This window comes from Tupaia chinensis, unplaced genomic scaffold (assembly GCF_000334495.1).
Source record: "Tupaia chinensis unplaced genomic scaffold, TupChi_1.0 Scaffold000578_2, whole genome shotgun sequence".
NCBI lineage: Eukaryota > Metazoa > Chordata > Mammalia > Scandentia > Tupaiidae > Tupaia > Tupaia belangeri.
Window position 1 is genome coordinate 5,467,198 of NW_006160094.1, and position 12,455 is coordinate 5,479,652.

General features: G+C 49.2%; 1 pseudogene; it reads left to right on the top strand.

The window, feature by feature from the left end:
• LOC102487884 (heterogeneous nuclear ribonucleoprotein L pseudogene) overlaps positions 1-3,621 on the top strand; it is a 9,799-nt pseudogene extending 6,178 nt beyond the window's left edge.
• Positions 3,622-12,455: the final 8,834 nt, after the last annotated feature.

Sequence of the window (12,455 nt, forward strand, 5' to 3'; positions counted from 1 at the left end):
CATTCCTGCAGGGCCAGAAAACATAGAACTTCCTTCTAACCTCCCATGAGACTTCCTTCCCACTGAAGGAGGGGGCGGCTCGCCACCCACCACCTTCTCCTTTGTGGTCCTGGTTGTTGATTTTAGAAGAAAGAGGACTGAAGACTTTGAAGGGTTTATCAGAGTGGGCAACAGGAACTTCTCAATTTAATCTGTTGTCCTTTCCCTTAATTTTAAAATTACAATTCTTTCACTTCAAATAGACTTTGATCTTTTTCCTAACTAGTCTTTGCAGAACTACGGTCTGGGTAATTTGTGTCTAGTGCATATCCTATTGATACGAATGTCAGGTGCACATACACCCACTTACTGGGTTAGCCTAATTTAGCATTACCGGATTTTCATGTCTAGCCTAGGGCTGGGTTGTAAGAGAGACAAAGTACTTCCACATTTCCTTCTGTTTGCCAAAAATTTCTCTGCATTACGTTGGGTCTTTGATTTTTTTTTTTTTTTCCAAATCGTACTTAGATTTACTTGTGAGCTAAATTCTTATTTTATGTTTATTTTCATTCTGAGAAAGTCTGAGGGGGACTTCAAAAAGTTCCTGGAAAATGGACATTATATAAAAAAAAAAAATACATGGACTTCAAAATGTTTTGCACCGAAATAAACTCAGACATTAATTCTATTAATTCTATTTGTCCAAGAACTTCTTGAAGTCTCTTCATAGTCTTCATTCATTTAGGATTTGCAAATTATTTAACTTGGTGTTCCTTAATCAACAGGACTGCAGGTTTTCCTGGTGTTTTATAAAAACACTTGGTTGTCAGAGGAAAAAACAGCTTAACAGTTCGTCATATTAAGCAGTAACCAGGGTGAAGCCGTGTGTGCACCCCGTAGGTGATGATCCTGTGGAGGGAGCCCCTGGAACTCCTACTCCAGTCTTCCTCGGGAGGGGACTGACTGGCGCATGGCGTAACTCGTGCTTGCTTTCGACACTGCAGTGGCCTCAGCTGAGGTGGACTGCCTTGACTCTTGCCCCACATTCCTGGGCTATGCGGCCCCATTCTTCCCCTTTACGTGACCTCCATGAGCACCTGCCAGCTCTCTCTGCTCCAGCATTTTGGTCCGTTGGTCCTGCTTGGGTGTGGTGGAGAGGAACAGCACCTCAGGGAAGCATGACTGGGTGGGAGCTCAGAGGGTCCCCGTGCCTTTCTTTGCATCCATGGAGATGTGTGTAACAGTCCTGTCCTGTGCTCGAGCTTGTGGCGGGCAGCCTGTGTGGGCGACCCAGCAGGAGGCACCGTTTCCCTTCCTGGGGCCAGTCCACCCTTCCTGTGTGTGCTACAACTTTCTGCTCAGATGTTAGACTGATCGATGCGGGGGGACTGGAAGAGGGAAGATTCTAGAACCCACTGAAGACATGCTTTCCCCTGAAACGCATTGGCCTCGGGTGAACAGTCAGATGGTTAACTGCAAACCTGATTTATGTCCTGACTAGGACTGAAGTGTTGAGGGTTTTCCGTACCATGACTTACGCTTCGGGTGTTTGTTTGCCCGGCAGCACTGACTCCCCTGACTTTATTTTTCTGTCTCCACTATCTTTACTCATCGCGTAGTGGCCTCTGTCACCCAGACTCGCCCTGGGTGATGCAAGACCTTCCTCTCACTGTGGGGAAGAGCATCGCTCTGCACCCTTTAATGTTCCATGCCTTTTTGGCTTAGTTTCAAATTCTTTACTAATTAATTCTGTGATAAAATGATTTAGATTATTTTAAGGATATAAAGGTTATGATTTCAATAGAAAAAAATTTTTAGAGGTTTGTGCTATAGGGTGCGTGCACTCACCAGACAGACAGAGAGAGACAGAGAGACAGAAAGCAAGAAATCACCCCCCAGAGGGGATGGCCACGCTGCAATCCCTTCTCCTCCACTCTCCTCTCGGGATCTTGGGCACACACGCACATGTGTCTGGCGTGGGTTTAAGCCGCTGGGTCCAGGACTCGGACCGTGGTCAACTACATGGGAGTCCAGCGACATAGCCATTACACTAACTGCTGGTTCCTCAATAGAAATTTTACTAAGCTGTGTATTTTAAAACAAAACAAAATAGGTGCAATTATTTGTCTTCTTGCCTCTGTCATTGAGGATCCTCTAACCAACACATGGACATGGCAGAAGCTAAAATTTACTTCATAAACATTTATTTCATAAAAACGTATCCTCAAACTTTACAGGTAAAGGACTCACTGGGAATTAATGTGGCCGGATGCAGCTGGCCCTCCATACCATGGGGTCTGCATATGAGGACTGAACCAACCGCGGATACAGCCTGGCCACACCAATCATGATGCAGGGGAAGAGATGAGGTGGCTCTTTAGAAACACACACACACACACACACACACACACACACATTTATAAGATCACTTGTGAGTGGCACAGCCTGGGGAGCCAGTCCACTGCATACTGGGCAGCATACACAGTGCTGGGAGCCACAAGGCCGACCGAGGGTTTGGATCCCTGGGTCAGCCTGGAAACACGCCAGGCATAGGCACATGCATCCAAGATCCCACTCCTCTGGACCTGCAGGAGGGTGACTGTGGTGTGATAAGAACTTGCCGAGGTGCTTTCTCTCTCTTTCTTCCCCCACCCCGATGCATGCCTATGCTATCGTTAAAAAAATACCTAACCCAGAGATGATTTCAAGCCCATGGGAGGCTGTGCATAGGCTACACGCAATGCCACACCATCTTATATGAAGTACTGAAGCATCTGGAGCAGGGGAGGGAGCTCCTGGCACAACCCCTCCCCCCCAATACCCAGGGGGACTGTAAAACTTTTCAGTTGACCTGTGTCTGCGATTTCAGTCGGGGTCACTATGTGCCGGGTCCCCATGATTGATATGGAGACCCATGGCTGACATCTAGCTCTTCACTTTCGGTTCAGGCCAACCCTTGCTATGTATGCAGAGATGTTTCAAGAATGAGTTAATGTCTTCGACAAAAGTTCTCAAGAACAACTCCAGGGAACCAGCAGTTAGCTTAATGGTTATGTCGCTGGACTCCCACGTAGTCAACCGTGGTTCGCGTCCTGGATCTGGTGGCTTAGAACTCACGCCGGGCGCGTGTGAGTGCGTGTCCAAGATCCTGAGAGGAGAATGGAGGAGAAGGGATTGCGGCGTGACCATCCCCCCCTGGGGGGTGATTTCTCGCTTTCTGTCTCTATGTCTCTCTCTGTCTGTCTGGCGAGCGCACGCACCCTATAGCGAAAACCCCTCAAAAAAAAAAAAAGAAAAAGAAAAAAAAAAAGAACAACTCCAGATGGCATAAGATATGAATACCAATTGCACCTAACACATTTACTGTCTGTAACCCATCCATGGGACCACGGAGGATAAAAGGGTATCTGGGATTTGAAATACCCTGTTCTCTTTTGTTTGTTTATCTTTTTCTTTCATGAGAGGGAGAGACAGACAGAAGAAGAGAGAGAGGAAAGCAAGCATCCGCAGTAGGGCCTCACGCCAGGATCCCCGTTCTCTTCGCAGTCTTCCCCCAGCCAGGACCACGGTGATGGCACCAGCGTTCACAGGTTGACCGAGGAAGCGGACCTGTGGTCTCTGCTGCGGGTCAATGCTGCTTGAGTAGCTCACTCCTGCTGCACCGCTGAGTGGGGCCCTAAACGCTCTGCTCTTTCTTGGAGCACTCCTCTGGGAACATTTCTTCCTGGGTTTGCAAACATCTCTTTGTTGCAGGCACTTGCTAAGCACTGGAGGTAGAAGATATGGAACATACAAACCGTGTTCACAGGAGCGTATGACAGATCACAGGTTAGCACACACGTGCCCCTGGACGGTCACATTCGGAATGGCATTCTGGGTATGTGACCCATGTTGTGCTGGGTGCCCCATGCTGGATGGAACCACACTTGGTTTAATGCCCTGCTGTCATCATCTTGACATTTTCAGTCACTTTTGAACAAGGAGCTTTATGATTTGTTTTACAGAGTTCCATTAAGCACACTGTCCCTCTGACTTCAGCTAACGTATCTTTGCCGAGCACCTTCGCACTGCCAGGCACTGTTCTAGGTGCAAGGATATGCCCGTGAATGAGACAGCAAAGCTCTCTGCCCTTGTGGAGATTATATTTTTGTTTGTTTGTTTGTTTGCTTTCGCATTAGGGTGTGTGTGCTTGCTGGAGAGAAAGAGGGAGACACGGTGAGAATTTGGCACCCAGGAGGGATGACCGCACCACAGTCCCTTCTCCTCCATTCTCCTCTCCGGGTTTGGAGCACATGCGCACACACGCCCAGTGTGATTTTAAAGCCACCTGATCCAGGGCGCAAACTGCAGTCAGCCATGAGGGAGTCCAGCACCTTAACCACTGTGCCACCTGCGGGCCCCATGGAGATTATATTTTAGCTGGGAGGAGAAGACGCAGTTGCTTCAGAAGAGCAAAGCAAGTTCGCACAGGAGTGTTTGAAGAAAGGTCAGACTCAGTAAGGCCTGGAGCCGCAGGGATCACTTTCTCATGCATCTCTTGTCAGTGCGACCTTAGGGAAAGCCACCAGAGAGACCCCAGCCCAGCTGGGTATTAGATGCTTATCTTTAAGAACTGTGGCTTTCACAGAACAGGAAAAGATAAAGGGAAAAATGATTATTGAATCAACCTACCCAAATCAGATGATAAAACATATGAAAGAAATATATGAGACTCTGTAGGATCAAATAAAATGCCACTGAAAGGGTCTTTCAAGTGAGACAAAAAGATATTCAAGTGTCACAGAGGGCGACAAACACAACAAAACCAACGTCTAAATCCAAATGAGCAGGGAAGGGGCCAGCCGTGCCTGCAAAGGGGAGCGTGGGCTGCAGTTAGAGGCGGGACTCGATGTGGAATTCGAATCCAGGGTTGCGGGCTGGGGAGGTCGCCCTTCTGCGTGTTAGGGCTCAATGCCATAATGACTGCACCGGATTCAACACGGTCTCCCAGTTTCTCAGGCCAGACCTGACTCCTGTACCTCAGCCCCACAGTTCTCTGGCTGGTACTTAATCTTAGTTCACTAGATTGGAAACCCTCATTTTGCGTGGGATAACATAAAAGCCTTTTGACCCGGGGGACAATGACAGCAGTTACAGAAACAATGAAGAAAACATACCTGCTGTCTCCTACCCAGGAGCCATCTGTCCACACGCGAGGATTGGAAATAGTAGCCATGTCGGAGACCTAATAAGCAGGCCTCATGGCTTGAACTTAAAATGAAGTTAGGATATTCTGCTTTTAAATAAAAAGTTCTGAGAAGTTTACTAAGTGTGTAAACTGCATTAAAATGTTAACAAAGTTTAATTTGTCATATTTATGTGTCTCACATACCTAAGAACTTATATTTTAGAGGCTAGAGGTGATGTGGTGGTTAGGGTGCTGGAATCCCTCATGGCCGGCTACAGTTCCAGTCCCAGACCTGGCAGCTTAGAACTTACGCCAGGTACGTACGTGTGCGTGTGTGCCCAAAATCCCAGAAGGAGAATGGAGGAGAAGGAACTGCAGCTTGGCTGCCCCCGCTGCCCCCCTGGCGGTGATTCCTTGCTTTCTTTCTTATGGTCTCTCTCGCTTTCTGTCGCTCTCTGGCAAGCATGCACACCCTAAATGGGAAAATTCATTTTGTATGCTCTAAATGGCATACAGTGAATGAATGCAAATATATTTAAAAAAGAAAAAAAACAAGAAAAACATGTTAGAAAGGCTCTAGTTCTTAGAGGCAATTGAAATACATAAAAGAAATCAAATATATATTAAATTTATGCATGACGTTTAAAGCAATTAAGAGAATTGACTAAGTTGTAGGAGACCCCTTTTAAGTGATTGTTGAATTTATCAGATTATAAATAACATTATAGAAAATGAATGTATGTAAGATTATACAGCTTTAAAAATCTTTATAAGATTGTAAATTAAACTTAAAGGCTTAGGCGAAAAGTAGAATTTTAAAATATTAACTTTAGGTGGTTAAGGATGCTAGACTCCCACATGGCAGACCACGGTTCGAGTTTGCAGCTTGCTTTCTTACTTTCTCTCTCTCTCTCTCTCACTCTGTCCCTCTCTGGTTAAATAAAATAAATAAATAAATAGATAAGTAAGTAAAGATAACTAAAACAATTCTTTTTTAAAAATTAACTTTAATATTAAAGTCATATTAAAAGTCCAAAGTAGCCATGGACAGTCTTCTCTGTGCCTAAAACTCGCCCATCAGGACCTGCCATTTGAGCTAACGGTGGTGATAGTGATTGTGAATCTGGGAGGCCACATGGCAGTGTTTTTAAAAATAAGCCTGATTTGTCTTTCTTACTTATAAAATAAACAGAACTGGAATGATGAAGCTGCCTTTCTTTTCTTTCTTTCTTTTTTTTTTTTTTTTTTTTGAGAGGTTTTTGCTACAGGGTGAGTGTGCTTGCCACACAGAAAGTGAGAAATCACCCCCAGGGGGGATGGCCATGTCACAATCCCTTCTCCTCCATTCTCCTCTCAGGATCTTGGGCACACACGCACATACGCCCAGTGTGAGTTTAAGCCACTGGGTCTGGGACTCGAACCACAGTTGACTACATGGGAGTCCAGCGACATAGCCATTACACTAACTGCTTGTCCTGAAGCTGTCTTTCTTTTAAGATGTATGGTTATGAAGGATTTTTCAGAATAATAAGATTAATTTTATTCAGAGAAATACTACTCGTCAGCACTTGAGATTCCTATAACAGAAAAATGCTTTCGCTCAAGCCTAGCGGTCCGGGACTCCCAGGGCTAAGGGTCCTAATGAGTTCTAATGAGTTCTAATGAGTTCGGCAGCACACCAGGTGGCAGGTGCACTAGATCGGACCGGAAGTCGGGCAGCACGTGGTTTCAGGGCTGGGAGAAAAAGCTCCTGGAGCGGAGGACACAATTCCGTTCGGGGAGAAGGTGGGAAGAGGGTCTGGAGGGAGTAGGGTATTCACGGCTGACGTCCTATGGGGAGGGGTGGGTTAGGGACGGCGGCCGGGGCGGTGGTGGCGCAGAGGGAGAGGCTGGCTGGGCCCCTGAGCTCATGCCCAGGCTCCTCCTCCCCATTCATGCCCTGAGCCGGCTCTCAGCCCCGAGGACGCCCCCTCATCTCAGTCTCAGCTGATCTTTGCCTTTCTTACTGGGGTGCACCGGGCCTGCCTCCGGGAAGCACTCGTCCACACGTGCTCTTGGCATGTGACCCCGTGTGGTGGTGGCTTCCATGGGAAAGTGGAGGGAAAATTAGTCCCAGCCCCTCTTCCCAGAGAGAATGTCTCCTGAACGCCCGCTTCTGTCCTGACCATGAGGCTGATGAGCAGCTGCGGCTCCTCACCTTCCTTCTCCCGACGCGTGAAGTCTGACTTCTGGGCCGGGAAGTGTGCTGGGCCCGCTCAGCCTGCAGTCCTGGGCGCCGTGCCCCTGGGGAGCGAGCTGGCTGTGCCTCCTCTGGTCTCCTGCAGCCAGGCCCGCACTGCCTCAGCATCGGGGCTTTCCAGCCCAGCCTTCCTAGAGGAGTGCGTGGACCTGGCTTCCGTCTTCGCCCCTTGCCTGTCTTTCTTTCTCTTCCTTCCTTACGTCTTTATCTTTCTTCTCTCTCTCTCTCTCTCTCTCTCTCTCATTCTTTCCTTCATCTTTATCTTTCTCTTTTTTCTTTCCTTCTTTCTTCTTTCTTTTTTCCAGTTTGCCGCCATAGGATGTGTGTGCTTGCCAGAGACTGAGACAGAGAGAGGGAAAATGAGCAGTCATCTCCCCGGGGAAATGGCCAGGCTGCAGTTCCATCTCCGTTCTCCTCTCAGGGGTTTGGGCATGCACACACATGGGCCCAGCATGGTTTTCAAGCCGCTGGGTCTGGAATTCAAATCTCCAAGTTGGCCCTGTGGGATCCGGCCCCTTAACCTCTATGCCCCCTGCCTGTTTCTTAATAAATTTAAACATAATTACAAGAACCCTCAGATAAATATTTTACTTCTGCAATGAGACCACAAAAAGAAATAATATCTGTTTATAAACTCCTGTTACCCACCCCTTGGTTCGTTTGCATAACTTATTATTTCAGGCAACATTTATGGGCTGTCCCCCAGCCTCTGTTGGCAGAGGACTATCCTATGCATTGGGGCTTACTAGAGAAAGGCCAGCGAGCCGGGGATTTGGGACTGAAGGTTAAGGAGCGTGGACTTCATTCTGCAGGACAAGGAGAGTTAGCGAGGCAGGACAAGGAGAGTTAGCGAGGCAGTGAGCCCGGCTGTGGTGCTGTGTGCCCCGCGTGGTGGTGCACCCCGCAGTCCAGCAACAGAAGGATGCTGAGGCGGAGGGCCAGGAGCTAGAGGCTGGCCTGGGCAATGAGTGAGACCCCGTCTAAGCAGGATCAGGGAGTAGGGTGGTGGGGCACCTGGGCGGGTTTCCGGTTCAGGCCCAGAGACCTCCTGCTGTACGCTTGGCAGCAAAAGTTCCCGTGACCCAGGGCTGGCCGAAGGCTGGGTGGGTCACAGCACCCACCCCCTGTTGGATGTGTCAGCTCTCTCTCTCTCCCTCTCTCTCTCACTCACTCGTGTAAGAAATAAACTTTAAATATACAAATAAAAATAAATAAAAAACCAGGGCTTGTGGTGTATGTGCAGTCCCATCTGGGAGGCTGAGGCAGAATTTCTGGACTGGAAAGATTTCACCTCAACACATAAATAACTAAATGAGGAAAGGTCAAATTCTCCAGTTCCTGTCTCCTTGGAGATCCGGTTTAAGATGCAGTGGAATAGGGGTCCTGTTGACTTAATTTCACATTGATGTGTAAATAACTGTCCTTCCCTGCATCTGATTTCCCTGGGACTAGGATAGCCACAAGATAAAGCTAAGGAGTAGGGGGCGGGCCCATTAGGGACAGGTTGGCTGGACTTGAAACATGCGGAGACACGCGTGTTCACCAGGGACCGGGGGCACATCCTTGGCCTGTGAAGCGCCGCAAAGTTCTTTCGGTGTGAGTGTCTCAGCCCTCTGCAGAGTGCCCTAGACACCGGGTGACTAAGCAATCGCTCTGTTCCTGGTTGTCACTCCTCTTTTCCAGAAAGCCACCGCCCCTGCTGGCCATTCATCCACAGCACCCGGCTCCTCTGACAGGTGGTCCTAGCCAGACCCAGAGCCTTGAGTTTATTGTATCCAAGTACAGATCGTGACATGTGATACCCGGCGGTAAAACGATAACCTGGGGGCTCAGGGCACCGGATTGACTTACGGGGAGGAATGCGGCAGGTCAAATAGCTGCCCCCAGATAAAGGGAGCCAGTGACGGGGAAATTCTCCTCTCCTGCCTGGGAAAGTCTCAGCCCTGTGGGGAAGAGCCCCCTTCGGGCTCCCTGCTGCTGGGAGGGTGGGCCGAGGCAGGGAGGACTCTGCCCCCAGTGCAGGGTGCAGAGCAGGTGGGTCCAATCTGGGGCAGGCCCAGGGAGCTCTGTCCAAATCCAGTCAGACAGCGCATGCTGCTAAAAGCAATGAAACACACTTTATTTTATTATTATTTTTTTAACCAGAGACATTTCATTTCCCAAAGCAAAGGCTTGCAGTTCCGTGCAGAACGAGTGCTGGTTGTCACGGTTTCTTTGCGATGTCAGAAAGAGCGGGGAAGAATATGTGTGTGTAATCCTGGGCCCAGCCCACCGCCACAGCCGGAGCCGGCCCTCGGCGCGATATTGGTTTCACCAGCTGTTTGGGGTGCGAGACACATGACAGGTGGGTAAGCCTGGCAGACTCAGCAGCGTGCCTGCTGATGCCAAGAGCCGGATTGGCAGGCGGGGCTGGCCTGAGGAGGAGGGTGCCCTTTGCATGACAAGGAAATACGGCCACTCCGATAGGCCAGGCAGCAGCACATGGTGGGTATGCTTGGGTGGTCCTGCAGTTTCGACCACTGTGGGTGCTGTCAGACCACGTGACCGAGCAGTCACCCGGCGTCCTGACACCTGGGGTACATGGAGGAGCTGGCTCGTGGACAACAAGCCCCACCTGTCCTCTCCAAAGTGCACTCAGTTGTCAAAGGGCCTGAGATCCCGTCACCAGGAATTCAATACTTGGTCTCGAAACCTTCTGTAAAGTTTTCAAGAGTCTCCATTAAAACAACTAACAGGGGCCAGCAGGTGGCATAGTGGTTAGGGCACTGGGCTCCCACATGGGGCTGCAGTTTGAGTCCTGGATCTGGCAGCTTGAAACTCATGCCAGGCATGTGTGTCAAGGCAGGTGTGTGTGTGTGTGTGTGTGTGTGTGTGTGTACCCCAAGTCCCAGGAAGAGATTAGAGGAGGAGGGATGGCTGTGAATCTATCTCTCCTGGGGGTCATTTCTTTCTTTTCTTCTTCTTTTTTTTTTTTTTTTAAGAGAGCTTTTTTTGCTATAGGGCATGTGCACTCGCCAGAGAGACAGAGAGAGACAGAGAGACAGAAAGCACGAAATCACCCGCCAGGGGGGATGGCCACGCCGCAATCCCTTCTCCTCCATTCTCCTTCTGGGATTTTGGGCACACACTCACACATGTCCAGCATGAGTTTTAAGCTGCTGGGTCGGGGACTTGAACTGCAGTGGACTACATGAGAGTCCACCAATGTAACCATTATGCATTCTACTGGTCCCACCTGGGTGGTGGCTTCTCACATGTCCTCTCCACTGTCTCTCCCTGTCTCCCTCTCTCTCTTTTTTTTTTTTTTTGAGAGGTTTTTGTGATAGGGCGCATGCACTTGCCAGACAGAGAGAGAGAGACAGAGAGACAGAAAGCAAGAAATCACCCGCCAGGGGGGATGGCCACGTCGCAATCTCTTCTCCTCCATTCTGTCGGGATCTTGGGCACGCACACACACACGCGCCCAGCGTGTTTAAGCCTAGGGATCCAGGGCGCTAACCGCGGTCAACTGTGGGAGTCCAGTGACATAGCCATTACGCTAACTGCTGGTCCCATCTCCCTGTCTCTCTTCAGCAAGCACATGTGCCCTATGGTAAAAACCTTAAAAAAAAACAAACAAACAAACAAACAAAAAAAAAAAACAAAAAAAAAAACAAGCAACTGTTACTTCATAAGTAGAGACTGAGAATAAAGGAATAAAAGTGACTACTCGGTCAAGTGAGGCCCCAGGAAGGGGCTTCTCAGCCTGCCTGGAGGCCTGATGGGCGTGTCCCCAGGAGATGAGACTGGGGCAGTGGGGACAGAGACATGCAGCAGTGAGCAGCCTGATCTGTGCAGAGAGCAACGAGGACGCGAGGCCCCTGCAAAGGGCACAAGGAGTCGGACGGGAGAGGTCAGTTTGTAGGTCAGACAGGAAGGTCCAACCTGAGCAGGGGTGGGGGCACTTGGTTTGCTTGTGAAGGAGCCCCAGCCCTCCAGAGAAGGCAGGAGAGGCCACCCCACATGGAGGACAGTAGGAGAAGGAAGGGAAGCAGTCACAGGGAAACTACCCTGGGGAGGGCCGCTATTCAGTGAATGCAAGGAAGGGAGGCAAGGAAAAGCCTGGGAAGAAGCCACCAAGCAGTTGGAGGGGAACTGGAGAAGGTGGTGTCATGGAAGGGATGGGAGGAAAGAATTTAAGAGGGCACAGTCAGCCACATCCAGTGCCGCATGTTGAAGAGATGCTCCCACTTGGTCTGGCAGACAGGAAGCAGTGAAGGCCACGGCGAGAGCGGTCGCCGTGGTGTGGTGGCGAAGGTTGCACCTGGGTGGCCTTCTCTGCACCCCCAGGGCCTCCACACACAGTCGGCAGGTGGCACCGCCAGGTACAGCGCTCCCATGGTCTGAGCAGTTCACTCCCCACAGACAGCCATCTGAACTGGAAAGTACAGCACAGCCTATCAAAGGTGACTCTACGAAAGGTATCGAATATCCAACTAAGAATCCATTTAGAAAAAGATTTTTAAGAACACACAGGTCCAACTTAAAGATTTCTTACTAATCTAAAAAAAGTTGACATTTCTGTTTTAATATCCATTTACTTCAGTTTTCTCTGATTTTCATTTATTTCTTCCATGAGCAAGAGATACAGAGACAGGAAGACAGAGAGAGATAGGACTCCAACAGGTCTTGATGCCTCAATCCAGCCCAGCATTCATCCAGCCTGGATCCTGGGCAAGCGTGACCTGGAGCTCTCCGATGTCCAGACTTGAGCCAGGGGCCTCCCCACATGGGACAGCCTTGCGAGCACCTTGCTTTACCGCTGTGCTATCTGGGCCCTTGACCAACTCAGCCAAGGTCTGCTGAGCTTTCTTGGCCTACCAAGACTATATTCATGGTGAGATGTTCCTTTAAAAAAATAATAATAATTTTTAATTTATTTTATTTTTGATTGTTATTATCTTTTTTTTTTAAAATTTGCTATAGGGCACATGTACTCACCAGGGAGAGAGACAGAGAGAGAGAGGGGGAGAGAGAGGGGGAGAGAGAGAGAGAGAGAGAGAGAGAGAGAGAGAGAGAGAGAGAGAGAGA